Source organism: Dasypus novemcinctus, chromosome 24, assembly GCF_030445035.2.
Source record: "Dasypus novemcinctus isolate mDasNov1 chromosome 24, mDasNov1.1.hap2, whole genome shotgun sequence".
NCBI lineage: Eukaryota > Metazoa > Chordata > Mammalia > Cingulata > Dasypodidae > Dasypus > Dasypus novemcinctus.
In genome coordinates this window covers 48,090,408-48,105,059 of record NC_080696.1, presented here as the reverse complement: position 1 = coordinate 48,105,059, position 14,652 = coordinate 48,090,408, and the positions used below count along the sequence as shown (strand labels likewise).

The window sequence follows — 14,652 nt, the reverse complement described above, 5'->3', positions numbered from 1 at the left end:
GGGTGAGGAAGGAAGAGGAGAGTAAAATTCTACTTACAAGAGCAAAGAGTTTCACCAAAGTCCAGAGCCTCAGTCAGAAGTGAAGGTAGAATTTAAGAAACCAGGGTTCAAAATGCCCCCGTTTTGAGGGTGAACAAGATTGGAAGACCAGGCTGACGGGTGTAGGCAGAATTCTCTGTTGCTCTTTCTCTCTCTTTCTTTCTCTCCCTCTCCTGTCTGTGTCTCCTAAATGAAATGCACTTCGAGGTTTTAGTGGGTGTTTCCCACATCTCAGGCCAAGTAAGTTCCCATTTGTTGTAATCCAATGCTCAGCCTGATGATGTCAACCACTCAACTCACTTGCTCAGTTTCCACCTCTCTGTCCATGGGAGAGATTAATTTCCTTTGGACAATGAGCCGGGGGGTTGCAACTGCATCCCAGGCTGGTCACATATGCCTAACATCCTTCCTTCAATTTTCAACACCATAGCCTTAGTGACAAAAGGCTTCCTATCTACTCACTCAGCCAGGACTCCCAGCGTAAATCCGTTTGCTTCTTAGTCACTGCCGACTGTGGACTCTCTAGGTTTGCTTGGCTGTATTTTAAACCATTTCTCTGGTGTATAATGCACTAGCTAAGAGTGAGATCTGTACCCCCATTCCCATCTCCTTCTTTTTACCAAAATTTCTAAGTTCGTTAACTTTTCCATAATGGTTCCTGAGTACAACTTGAGCACAGAAAAGGAATTTGTCCTCCTCTTAGGGAAGATTACACACGAGAGGAACTGGGTTCGAGTCTTGGTCACACCCCTAGCTGGAAGAACGGTCTCAAGCAAGTCACCTCCCTCTCTGGACCTCAGTTTCCTCATCAATAAAATAATGGTTTTGGTGTCTTCCACTTCTGGAATTCCAAGAATGAAAAACAGTTGTTTTTTATTCTTGTTGCTGACAAATTTATCAACAAATGTGATACAAGGCAATTTACTTACACACTGAATAAGTGTATGCTTGAGGAAAAGAAGAACACTGGCGTGGCCAGAAGACACTGCCCAAGATGCTAGGCTTAGCTTGGCTCCTTTAACCCCCTTTATGGTAGATCTGAACCGTTTCTCTGGGAGAAAACCCAAAAGAATTTACTGAGCAAGTCCTGAGGGACATAAAAAGAGGCAGCACAAACTACCAGATAAGATAAACAAGTAAGAGAATTTAATTGTCCTTTGGGAGTAACATGGAACAGCAGCAGTTACAAGATAATAATAATCTCTTGCATTTGTGGAGTGCTTGATGAAGACATATAAAATCTCTTTTATGTATAATAGGACACAATGTGGCATGTTTAGTGATAAGAGCATCAATTTAGGAGCCAGAGATGTAGATTTGAATCCTATATGACTTCTTTGAACTTGAGTTTTTTCAGCTGTGAAATAGAATATTAGTACCTCCATTTTTGGATTGTGCGAATTAAATGAGATTTTACATATACCTATTGAAAGTATGTGGCACATAGTAAGTGTTCAATAGATGTTAGCTCTCATTGCTGAACATAATCTCACTTGATTTTCAAAACACTCTTAGGAGAATTAGGTACCCAGGAGCAGAATTAATTTCTTTTTCCTGGAAGGAAAATTAATCACTGGGAAGTTAAAGGCCAAAGTCACAAAGCTCAAAATGAGAGAACCAGAATTAGAAACAGAGTCTCTTAACCTAGTTCAGTACACATGCCACATACGTACCAATGCTACTTCTCAAAATGGTCTTACTCCACCAAGCTTATTTCTCTTATTTCTAAAAGGGTTCATAGCCACTTAGAAAACAAGCTAAGCTGTTTATTAAAACAAATTGGAGACAGGTAAGGGGTAGAGAAGAGTCTTCCTGGGCTCAGCCAGGCCAGGTGGGCAATCTGTGGCCTAGACTCAGACACATTAGCAATGATTTTGCTTAAAAGAAACGTGTCAGGCCACAGGGTCAACAGGGGTAGCGTATGTGCTTTGTGACCAAAAACACTGTATGGCCAGAAACAAGTCTGGGTTTCAACTGCCCTTCCCAAATCCAGGGAGGTCTGATTCTGTCTTAAAGCTACTTGAATGGGGAGCTGGGATTGGCGCTCTATTGGAAAGAAGCTATTTATAGGAAGGGGTTAGGCTGTGGTAGTTTGTGCCTTAAGAATTTTAATTAGTTCTCAGGAAAACTCTGGTGCCAATCAGGAAAAGGCCCAAACAAACAGGCTACATTAGGAGAGAGTTTGCCATTGGGAATGCTTTTCAATAAGTTGGTGTTGGACTGCAGTGGGATAAAAAGACTACCAGTCTGGTAACCCATGGAGAGTGGCAATAGTAGTATGTGACCTTGGGCAAATTGTTTAACTTCTCCATGCCTTGGTTCTGAAATGTTAGATGAGAATAGCAGCATCCACCCTACAAGGTATGGGATTAAGTGCCGGAAACAAACTACAAGTTTCAAAAGCATTGGCAAAAAAAACTACAATGCCCTAATAGTTTTAATTTCTAATTCTGACTCAGTTTCACCATCCTTTGCCCTAAGGATGATATGACAGTAAATAAATCAGGGCAAGAATGCCAGGAAGTCCGAAAAAGGGCCTTGTATGTCTTCAGAATGTCATGATGAATAATGAGCAAAAGCCCACCAAGAGCTGGCAGTTTGGAGGGACTGGAGGCTGGGACCATTGTTTGGCTCCAGAAGCTCGAGTAGGCGTCAGGAAATGAAGCTGGGCTCTTGACAGGTCAGTTGACTGACTTCACCCTCAGTGCCTTGAGTCATGTTTTGTTACTTGAACAAAAATAATAGTAAGGAGCCCATTCATAAAAACAAGGATATCATTTTCTTCAACAGCAATCTACTTTGTAGCACTTGCCTTGCGGACAATGATTCTGCGAGGGAAGAGAGAATAAACCTTTATTGTTATAACAACAGTAGATATACTTTGTGGACTGGAACCACGTGCCACACTCTGCTGAGCATTCTGGAAACACTACTTCATATAATCCTTATAACAGGCTGGTGCAGGAAGTATTAATAATAGTCTCATTTTACATTAGGGGAAACTGATGTGTGGCGAGGTGGACCCCCCAACTTGGAGGTTCAGGGGAGAAAGTGGTAGAGGCTGAGCCGTAACCCAGGATTGTCTAGACCCAGCCTGTATTCTCAAGCCCCTCCTTCTATTGCCTCTTAAAGGACTTACCTGCAGGAGACTTGGCAGATCTTCAAAGCCAGCATGTTGGCTCCATTTAAGGATAGAGGAAACTTTGGCTGCTTAAGTAAGCAAAGCTTGTCTGAGGGGCTCAAACAGCCCCCTTTGCAGCAAAGCCAGACTTAATTCTCACCCCTGTCAGCCTGGAAGGGATCTCTCCCTCCTCTGGATTTCCTTAGTACTTTATCTGTTTCTCTCTTAAGGGACTTAACCTTTTCTCCTTTGAGGAATATTTATTTCTAGGTAGGTCTTATTCCTCTGCTAAGAATTTGAGCTTCTTAAAGAAAAGACCTCTGTTTAATTAACCAGCATTTTGTATATCTTATGAGACGCTTGTTAAAATAAGGAAATCTACAAATAGCAAAAGCAAAACTCATTTTATTGAATGTATACCATATGCCAGATAATATTCTAAATACTTTATATAAATTACCTCATATAAGACCCGCAAAAATCCCTGTGAGGCAGATATAAGTACTGTTTCCATTTGACACATGAGAAAATTACAGGCACAGATCAACTGAGTAACTTGTTCAGCTAGCAAATGACGTATATCTGATGAAAGGAATGTTCAAATGAATAAATTCTGATTACTTCTACCTACCTTCTAGTCCAAACAACTGCTAAAAATGCAACTAGACCTTCACCCTATAAAAAATGGGTTTTCAATTTTCATGCCATTTCAAACTCACTTATTCATTAGGTCACACAGTTAAAAAGTCCACATTTTTCCTAGGCATAATTCATTCAGAAGCAGACTGGGGATTTATATATATATGTAAGTAGGCTTTTTCTTTCCAGTTATAATCATAATTGCTTATTTTAAAAAACAGGAAGAAAATCATCCATCATCCCAGCATTCCAAAACAACCATAGTTAACCTCCTGGGGCGTGGACCCAGGGACAGAGCCATACTTACACTCAAAGCATGTTTTGCAGTCAGAAACCTAAGTCATTCTGAGATGGGGAGTGAGAGGGGGAGGGAGTCAACTTCATAAAAGATGACCAAGAAATGTTCATTATGTTTTTTTTGGTTCTGGAATACACCTGGCTGCTTTTTCAATGGTGTTTGCTGTTCTGAGGCTCTACTTCCTGGGGCTTTTCTGAGGCGGTACAGCCTGGTGCTCTAGTAGTAGTAGACCTTCTATTGGCTTGAGGCTCTCCTGTTTGCCACCACCACACTCTGAATTATAAATCTGACCAGTCCCTCCCTGCTGGTTAACTCCTATTCAGCCATTGGGTGGTAGGATTGATATCTCTTCTTTAGGCAGGCCTTCCCTGCCCTTGCACCCACCTGAGTGCTCCTGCTCTGCAGGTCCCATGCCACCTTCTCTTCTCTTCCTCAGAAGCCTCAGTCTTATAAGTACTTATTATGTGTGCTGCCCTGCCAGACTGGAAGCTCTAGGGGTCAAAGACACGTCTCCTTTATTCATGGATAGATCTACCCCAAGAACCTAGAATGGTACCTGGCACAGAATAGGAAACACTAAGTATTCTCTAAACAGACAAATACCTAAATCCTGGGTAGTCCAGGCTTGCGAAAAAGCAATAGCATGCTCTAAGGATTGGGCTTTCTTCTCATTTCTGACCTGCTTCAGAGGCCTGCAGACACAGGACCTGGTTACATAAGGTTAACTGAAATAGGTTAGCATAAGGTATTTCTCTCACAAGCTGGAGCAACAGGGCATAATGACTAAGAGTCCCTGGTCAGGAAGCAAAGACCTAGGTTTGAATTTTGCCTCTTAGTAGCTTGTGAATCCTGGGGCATATTTAATCTCTCCAGGAATGATTTTCTCATAGGGTCATTGTGGGGATTAGCAGATGTAACACACTAATTTAACCAACAATGTCAACACTGTTCTTGGTGCTAGGGATACAGCGATGACCTAAAACAGATAAAGACTGGCTCTCCCAGAGCTTAGTTCACTGGGGAGAAGTAAATAGAGAATATAATAAATGTTTGTAATACATGCTATGCTGAAAAAACAAGGCAGGGTAAGGAGATAGAGAGTAACAGGGCTGCTATTTCAGAAAGGACATAGGCCTCTCTGAAGAGGAGACATTCAGGCAGAGCCCTGAATGAGGTAAGGGAGTAAGCAGTGTAGATACCTAGGGGGAAGACCTTCAAGATTTCAGTGAGTCCAGAAATATGGAAGGCATTTATATAGCTTTGGCAACTGACACACAGGAATAACTGGCACACTAAATAAATGTTAGCTGTTAACATCAAGTTCAAGAAGACATGCAAAACAAGCATTTTGCCTTGCTTCCCTAAGGAAATTCAGGTAAAATATCAGAAAGAAGTAAAAATAAGACTAAATCTTTGTGGCATGAGGTACTGTTTGTCCCCCAATACATCTCATTCCCGCCAATACACCTCAGAAACAGACGCCTGGGGAAGCAGACTTGGCCCAATGGATAGGGCATCCGCCTACCACATGGGAGGTCTGCCGTTCAAACCCAGGGCCTCCTTGACCCGTGTGGAGCTGGCCCATGCACAGTGTTGATGCGCGCAAGGAGTGCCATGCCACACAGGGGTGCCCCCCAGGTAGAGGAGCCCCATATGCAAGAAGTGCGCCCCGTAAGGAGAGCCGCCCAACTCGAAAGAAAGTGCAGCCTGCCCAGGAGTGGTGCCGTGCACACGGAGAGTTGACGCAGAAAGATGACACAACAAAAAGAGACACAGATTCCCGGTGCCGCTGACAACAACAGAACTGAACAAAGAAGAACATGCAGCAAATGGACACAGAGAACAGACAACTGGGGGAGGGGGGAGGAAATAAATAAAAATAATCTTAAAAAAACACACAAAAAACAGACATCTGATTTTTAGCTGGTAACAAGACTGCTCAGAATAAGAACCTCATTTCACAGCTCCCTTGAGCACGGGGGCTCCATCCCAACCAACAGGAGTGGAAGGGTTATGTGCAAATTTCAGGAAGTGTCTTTAAAGGAAGAAGAAGTGCCCTTCTTTGTTGCATCCCCCTTCCTGCTGATGAAACAGAGATTTTAAAGCTGGAGCTCTAGTAGCCGTCTTGGACCATGAGGTGACCTTGGGCCTGGAAGCCATGTAAGGCAGAGCAACCAAAGAGAAGCAGTCTGGATCCCTGACTCCATGGAGAGCCAAACCAGTCTAGGACTGACTAAATCTGGATTCCTGAATGCAAGGAGTAAACTTCTATCTTGTTTAAACCATGATTGTTTTTTTTCCTGTTTCTCTAAACTTAACTGAATTCTGACTAACAAAATCCAAAACAGCAGAAATAATGGACATAGGCAGTTTAGGAGGGTGAGGAGTGAGGAGGGTGGGGAAAGTAGGTAGAGTGAGGATCATTAGAGAACAAGGCATTTCATTTCAAAGAACTTCTATAAGATAGAAAAAAGTAGAAACATGAAAATAGATGAAAGCCCAAGTCCAGACTACCAGACAAAGAATGTGCCACTGGAAGTGGAAGACAAAGGGCTGTGTGGGACTCCAGTGAGGCTTTGGACCTGGAGATGGTAGGGAGGGCCAAGAGGATTTAGAAGAAGGGCCAAAAATTAGGGGATCCACTGAAGCTTTGGTCTTCTGGATAATCACCGTGCCGGTCAGCTCCTTTTCCCAAAACCCAATGTACACAGTGGGTCTGGAGCCCCACAGAACCCCAAAAGACAGGAGGGTCTTTAAACTAATGAAACAAACTCTAATAGGAGACACAGCACCCCCATTCTGACATTTGAAGGGTCCTCAATCTGCCTGCTGGTGCCTAATCATGTGTCCTATAGGAAAGTGTAGCCTTTGACTTGGCAGAGAGCACCCAGCAGCTTCTCAGCCAGGGGAGAAGCCTTGGGGCAAACAGTCAGCCAATTCTAGAGGAAACCAAGGTCTACTTCCTAAAATAATCAACACGAGCCTTTCCATTATTGATTATGAACAGTCAAAAAAGCATCACAGGCATCTGATGAAAGCTAACAGCATGATAAGGACTAAAATAAAGAGAAAACGGGACCCATTAGAGAAAATTAAATTCTGACAAATGAAAAGCTTTAAAAAAAAAAAGTCTATGCTTTCAGACAGATTCTGAAGATACTGGATTCATAAAGCAGAAAAGAAATAAACTAACCAAAAAGGGGGGCAGGGAGGGGCGCTCTTGGAAACTAACAATGTAAGTACTGAAATTAAAAGGAAAGAAATGTAGAATAACAATACAGGAAGTCCGGAGTCACACTAAATAGGAATTCCAGAAAAAGATGGACAACAGGAAATTTCTAAGAAATCATGAGAAAAATTTCCCAGAGGTGAGGAAAGATATGAATCTTCAAACTGAAAAGCTTAAAAAGTATGAACAGGATGAAAAGAGACCACATAGCCCCTTGACCCTTCAGAATCCAAAAGGAAAAAAAATCCTATAAGTTTACAGAGGGACAAAAAGGCTGTTTCAAAAGAGAATAATCAGGCTGGTATCAGACTTCTTACTGGCAATACTGCATGTCTGAAGACAGTGGAGCAATACTTTCTAAGAGAAAAGTTCTAAACGAAATGGTTTGGAAGCTAGAATTCTATTCTTAGCTAAGCAAAATAACAGCATTTTTAGACTTATAAGGATTTAAACTATTTATCCCCCATGCATCTGGATTTGCAAAACAGGGGGTCTACCAAGAGATGTAAGAGGAATGCTAAGAATGAGGCAGGAAGCTCGGGGGTCTGAGTTACAGGCCTACAGAGCACGGGTCTGATTAGGGCAGGCTGGCAAAAGGCTCCCAGAAAAAGGAATAACAGAATCCCTGATAGGTTTGGCAAAAACTATACTGAAAGTCTACAGGAAAGTGCAGAGAGACTTAGCAATAGGACTAAGGAAAACTAAGCATATTAAATAAATAAAGAAAAAAGATATTATTATGCCCAGGAAAAATAGTCAAACAGAAAGAAAAAATAGTAAAGACTTTGCAGTAAACAATATTTACATTGACATACATTGTAAAACATTGAATACTGACTTCACAAAAAAATTGTGGTTTGGGGAGAAAATGGGAAGCAGATGGAGTGTGAATGGGACAGTGGTACTTGTAAGGTACTTAGAAAAATGTTAAAGCCTCACATGCTATCGCAGTAAATCAACTGATGAATTGAATGAATAAAGAAAATTGATGAATAAAGAAAGAACAATACAGAAATGTGTAGTTCTTGTTTGGATCTCATTCGAACAAAAAATGTTTGTGAGGTAACTGGAGATCTTTGCTTATTAATAAGGGATTATTTTTCATTGCTTTATGTGTGACAGTGGTAGTACAGTTAGATTAAAAAATAGTCCTTATTCTCTCAGGCACACACTGAAGTAATTATTGATGACATGAGGTCAAAAATGTATTCCAAAGTAATTCATTAGCAGGAGTAAAAATGGCTAAAGACATAGATGAAACAAAATTGGCCATGGGTTGATGATTCTTGAAGTTGGATAATGGGTGGTACATGAGGGTTCATTATACTACTCTCTTTAGTGTGGAAGAGCAAGATAGCAGTATAAGCATTTTATTAGATACATGGAGATAAATGGAGATAAATACTAGAACAAACACCTAACAGGATCAAAAGTGTATGCTTGGGGGAAGCGGATGTGGCTCAACAGATAGAGCGTCTGCCTACCACATGGAAGGTCCAGGGTTCAAACCCAGGGCCTCCTGTGTGATGAGCTGGCCCACACATAGTGCTAAGGCACGCAAGGAGTACCGGGCCATGCAGGGGTGTCCCCCACGTAGGGGAGCCCCATGTGCAAGGAGTGCACTCCATGAGGAGAGCCACCCAGCATGAAAAAAGTGCAGCCTGCTCAGGAGTGGCGGCGCACACACGGAGAGCTGACACAGCAAGATGGTGCAACAAAAAGAGACACAGATTCCTGGTGCTGCTGACAAGAATATAAGTGGACACAGAAGAACATACAGCAAATGGACAGAGAGAGCAGACAACTGGCAGTGGGGTTGGGGGGTGGGGAAGGAAATAAATAAATAAATAATAAATCTTAAAAAAAGACGAACAGAAAGCAGGCAGTGAGTGTAAACAATGGGGGGCAGGAGGAGAATAAACAAAAATAAATCTCTTTTTAAAAAAGTGTATGTTCTCAGGGACAGAACAGGAGGAAGGGTAAAGAAGGGGTGGAGGGCAGAGGACAGCTGGTTTTTATTGTTAAGTTTTAAATAGTATTTGACCTTCAAAAGAAAAAAGGTATGTGCATGTACCATTTTGACAAAAACAAAATTACTTTTAATAAAGAAATGGAACCACCAGAAGTGCTAAAAGTAGAAAAATTAAATGGTTGACTCAGAGAGAGAGTTTAGGCAGGAGACTGATGCTTTTTTTGTAGAGATTTTTAAAAATTCAAGTTTATGTATTACTTTGAATTTTAAAAGTTAGCTTGGACTATTAGCTCTTGTTATTGAAACCAAGTATTGAGAATTAACAAATAACTATAGTGACTAAATTATTATATAGATGTTTTCTTACTTTTAGTGTAATGTAGAATAACTCACTCAATGTAATCACATCCTTACTTGATGTATGCTAACTTTTAAAGTAGCCAGTGACAAATATCTGAAGCATTTCTTTGATTCTAATACTATGTTTTATAATTGCATAATTTAACTCCTAACTGACCCCCGTTTGTATTCCCTTATCTTACCACTAAAGCTCCAGATGGATTTTGTCAATTCTTAACAGTCCCTTGACTGCCTGCTTCCCCCCACCCTTAGTCTCAGTACTTGTTACTTCATGTTAAATGATCTACAACTGTTTAGCCTCCTTACTAACCTGTTACTTCCTGTTAATTAAGTGATTTATAAATGTTTATTTTAGCCTCCTTACTCATTATCTTATATGAATAGAACTATTTACAACTTTATGTATTATATTACCCCAGCCAAACTCTTATCAGTTCCTAATATTAATTAAGCAATTTACCTTATTAATTTGTAGCCTGTGACCTGATACGTACCCTAGCCAGCCTTTAGGGCAGGGGTTATTAACAAGGGGTCTGTGAGCTTGAACTGAAATTAAAAACAAACATTATTCTTGTGGGAACATGTTGATGCAGGTGTGATATATTTATTAAATAATACACAGTATAGTGTGAACTTGGTAAGGGGTCTGTGGTTTTTACCTGGCTGGCAGAGGGGTCCGTGGAACACAAACGGTTAAGGACCCCTGCACTAGGGCCTGTAATTACACACTTCTAATTAAACAAAATCAAACAATATCTCCCAACATCCCAATGTCACTATCTCCACCTTCCTTTATTTGAATTTCATAAAAACCCAAAGTTTTTCCAATTCGAAAGTAATATATCTGAGATTTTCTTCCTCCTATTCTTCGGCCTTGAGCAATGCAATACTTTCTCTTTACTTATTAGCTTTTTTAAAAGAGATACATGGATCACAAAAAAATGTTACATTAAAATATATAATAGGAGTAGAGCAAGGTGCGGGAGCTGCAGGCCGGGGCTACAAGAGAGGGGCTTCCTGCGGGGATCCGGTTACTGGAGACCCTGGTGCCCCTGAAAGAGAAGTCGAGGAGTGAGCGGAGCCCCAAGGTGAACCTCCCAGGGAGCGGCACAAACAGGTGCAGGTGAGCTCCACCTGCAGCCTCCGTGAACAACTGGCCGCGCTCCTGCGAGCACCAGCAGCAGTGACTGGGTGAGCCCTTCCCTGCCTCGCTGGGGCAGCCGCTGTGGGACTAAGCAGACCTGCCCCAGCCAGGAAAGCCACAAAGAAAACTGATGAACTAGGTAAGAAGATGAAGATGATCCAGATGTCAGAGAGCAACTCTGAAATATGGAGTGGATCCTGCCCCTGTTGTAGGAACAACCCGGAACTTGGTCACTTCTTTAAGAAATCTCTAAATTTCTTTCTGTGAGTTCTGCAAAATAAACCGACTGCTATATCTGTGGCACACTGAACTTGGTCTCCTAATTTTAACTGTATAAAAACATTTGCGTACACTTGTTGGCTCAAGAACTAAAATAATGTGATTATTTTACAGTATTTCTTTGAAAAGAAAACAAAACTTAAATGGACTTCATTTAAATGTTTTGGACTTTAAACTAGAGGTCACTTTGTAGTCATATGAATAAACTTTTTTAGCCGTGGAAAATAAAATATATAATACGTTCCCATATACTCCACTCTCCACCCCCCCCCACTCCTCCCACATCAACAACTTCTTTCATTAGTGAGGTACATTCATCGCATTTGGTAAGTACGTTTTGGAGCATTGCTACACAGCATGGATTACAGCTTATGTTGTAGTCCACACTCTCTCCCAATCCATTCAGTGGTTTATGGTAGGATATATAGTGTCCTGCATCTGTCCCTGCAATATCATTGAAGGCAACTCCAAGCCCTGAAAATGTCCCAATATCACACCTCTTTCTGAAATCTCTGGTGTCTCAGGACTGTTCTTTAAACCACCGGGCAGTTCACCTAGGTGTTTGGCAGCACTATTGGCTTTCTTCAGGACCTTTTGCTAATCTCAGTATCTACAAATGGAATCTGTTTCCCTAGGGGAAGAAGCCTAAATCACCCCCCTAGTTAATAATTCATATTACATGTGGTAATAACTACTATTGCCATCTAACTCTTCTGTCCCATTTGTTACTGTTTTACATATTATTTTTTATCCTTATAACACTCCTACAAGGCAGATATTAATATTCTCATTTTACATGTGAAAAAATTGAGGCCAAGAGACATTAGCCATGTGCTGGAGGTCATGGAGCAGGCCAGGCTTGTGCGACTCCAATGCCCACATTCTTTCTATCACTCCACGTCTCCTTTACATCCTCTAGTCCATATAGTCCAATCTCATGAAACAGGGAAGACAGGATTATCCTCAAGACAGATGAAGAAAGTAAAGCTAAACAAAGCTAAGTAACTTTTCCAAGTATACTGCTCCTTCATCCAGTACTCTTTCCACAGTCTCTGATCATCTGTCCTCTCAATAATAGCATGAATGTCAAATTATTCATAAACTCCTCATGGCCATTTGACATAAGAACCACTTTAAAGGAATGCAGCTGAAGCAGGGATTTAAAAAAGAAAGCAATTTATGTTTTCCAAAGGAACTATAGTAATAAACCATGGAATATCCTCAGTTGCTCTACTGTCAGCAATTTGCTCGAGTCCTCAAAGGGGCTCTTGAAATGTCAGCAGCCTGCCCGCAGGGCACATGGCGGAGCAGCTGCCTCAGTTCTAACAACCATCCCCACTCTTCTTGGCTCCAAAGGACAGAAATGAGCTGTGTGTGCTTCTGCCTTCAAAAGAGAATGTCTGTGCCTCCTAAATCTACCTCAGAGTCGTCGGCCATGTGGCCCCAGGGCTTTTTATAGTTGCCAGGAATCCTAAATTGGTGCTACTCTAGAGCTGAGGCAAGTCTGTGAAAGCTGTACAACAGGCTGGGAGAGGAGTGAGCCAAAAGCAGGAATGAAAGCGGGGCGAAAGTCTGCCCTCTGGTCATCCCATGCCCTGGGCAGCTAACTGCCCTGCATCACAGACAAGGAGCCCAAGAGTTCTGCACAACTATCAAGAGCCTCATCTAAGATGCGGCTCCCCAGCCTGTTCTGGCATCTGAGCAATGACCAAGCTAGGGGGAAGAGGCTGTTTACTTGGGTTCAAACTCTATTTATAGCACCAGCAATCTGCACATATTTGGATGACAAATCTCTGGGCTTCGAGCGAACGGTGCTTTGCTTCTGGACAATTTCACCAAACACATCCCCTCCCTACACCACCCCCAGCCTTCTCACTACCACATGTTGCCTTCAGGATGTTTTACTTAATTGCCAAATTGTAAAAGTTTATAAAAAGAAACTGACTTTTAAGCCATGTGTCTATGAGGTAGAACTAGAAGGTAGCATTTTCTTTTAATCTCTTTTAAACTCACAGAGATTAAACTCTACTGCGTGTGTAGTCTATAAAAATATACAACTGTACAGAAAATGAACAAAACACTACCTAAATGAGATCTGTCACATAACAGGCACTGTATCATAAGATGTAGAGCCCTACTCAAGACTAGAGAACATTTCTCATGGCACAGTTTATGTAGGATGACAAAAGGCTTTCCAGTACAGACCTATGAACAATATGTAATCATGCACATATTCCAAACAAATAAAAGAAGTCTTATGACCCATGAATCTGGGGTGGAAGCAGCTGCAGTGTCCAGTGCTCAGGAATGTCCCCTCCTCCCACTGCTGTGATACAGGCTAGGGGTTCAACCGGAAAAAAAGATGCAGAGCCTTCTGCACAGTTTTAACTTACAGAAGGTGTTATACCCTTGCCAACAAATTCATTTGGAAAAACCAGCCTGTCTCTAAAAGCTGCTTTGTTTTTACAGCAAAAACATTTCTGATCAGCATCTCCCCTGAGACAGGCACTGCCTAATTCCAAAGGGGGAAAATGGCTTGTTATTCACCATGTCTGTTGGCTAAAGTGTTGGAGGTTCCAGGCCTATCTATCAAACAATTCACCGAGGAACTCACAGAGAGAAAAAGGCCAGTAAATGAAAATTTTATATTGTAACAGGTTGGGAACAGTAGGGATTCCTCAAAGAGACTGAGTGGTTCTCTTACTTTTTCCCTGCTATGGAAACTCTGTTAGAAGACAAACAGAAAGGTGCCTAAAATAATCCTTCAATGACCCCATCTTTTTTTTTTTTTTAAAGGAGGTCTTGAGGATTGAACCCAGGGCCTTGTACATGGGAAGCAGGCACTCAACCACTTGAGTTACATCTGCTCCCCAATCCCACCTTTTAAAATCAGAAGCAAAGTGCTGGTGAGGAGAAAGGAAAGAGACCTGTCTGTACATAGAGGGGATGTAAATTATTTTAGAATTTTTCCTGGATTTAAAAAATATAATTTATTTTTAGTTGTGGTAAAATATACATAAAATAATTTAAGACATTTAAGCGGACAATTCTTTGACAGACTGGCAATACTGTGTAGCTTTCACTACTATATTTCCAGACTATTTTCATCATCTTAAACCAAAACTAATATTCATGTAGGTTTTAGTTCTTTGTGCCCTCCTTTTCTTTGTCAGTCTGGTTAAAGGTTTGGCTATTTTATTGATCTTTTAAAAAAATAACTTTAGGCTTTGTTGATTCTATTGTTTTTCTAGACTCTATTTCATTTATTTCTGCTCTAATCTATACTGTTTCCTTCTTCTACTTATGATTTAGTTTACTCTTGTTCTAGTTTCTTTAGGTGTGAATTTAGGTTAATGACTGATGACTTTTCTTTTTAAGAAAAAAAAAAGCAGTTTTACTTATATTCACATACCATACAATTTTTCCAAAGTGCACAATCAATGGCTTTTAGTATAACCTCAGTGTTGTGTATTCATCACCACAAAAAATCTTATAACAATTTTATTACTCCAAAAGGAAAAACTCCACTCCCTTTAGCAGTTACCTCTTAATCCCTCTATCATTCCCCCAG

At 41.1% G+C, this 14,652-nt stretch overlaps 1 protein-coding gene across 10 annotated transcripts in view; it reads right to left on the bottom strand.

Moving 5' to 3' along the window:
• Positions 1 to 14,652, bottom strand: part of PKIG (cAMP-dependent protein kinase inhibitor gamma) — a 120,346-nt gene that overhangs the window by 42,425 nt on the left and 63,269 nt on the right. Inside the window, exon 1 of one of the 10 annotated variants that reach the window (XM_071211725.1) lies at positions 38 to 250. The exons of 7 other annotated variants lie outside the window; for them this stretch is intronic. The gene's annotated coding sequence lies outside the window, so the exon portion shown is untranslated. Of the gene's footprint in view, positions 1 to 37; positions 251 to 14,652 lie in introns of those variants that run through there. 2 more of the 10 variants (XM_071211733.1, XM_071211729.1) reach the window with 2 other exon arrangements.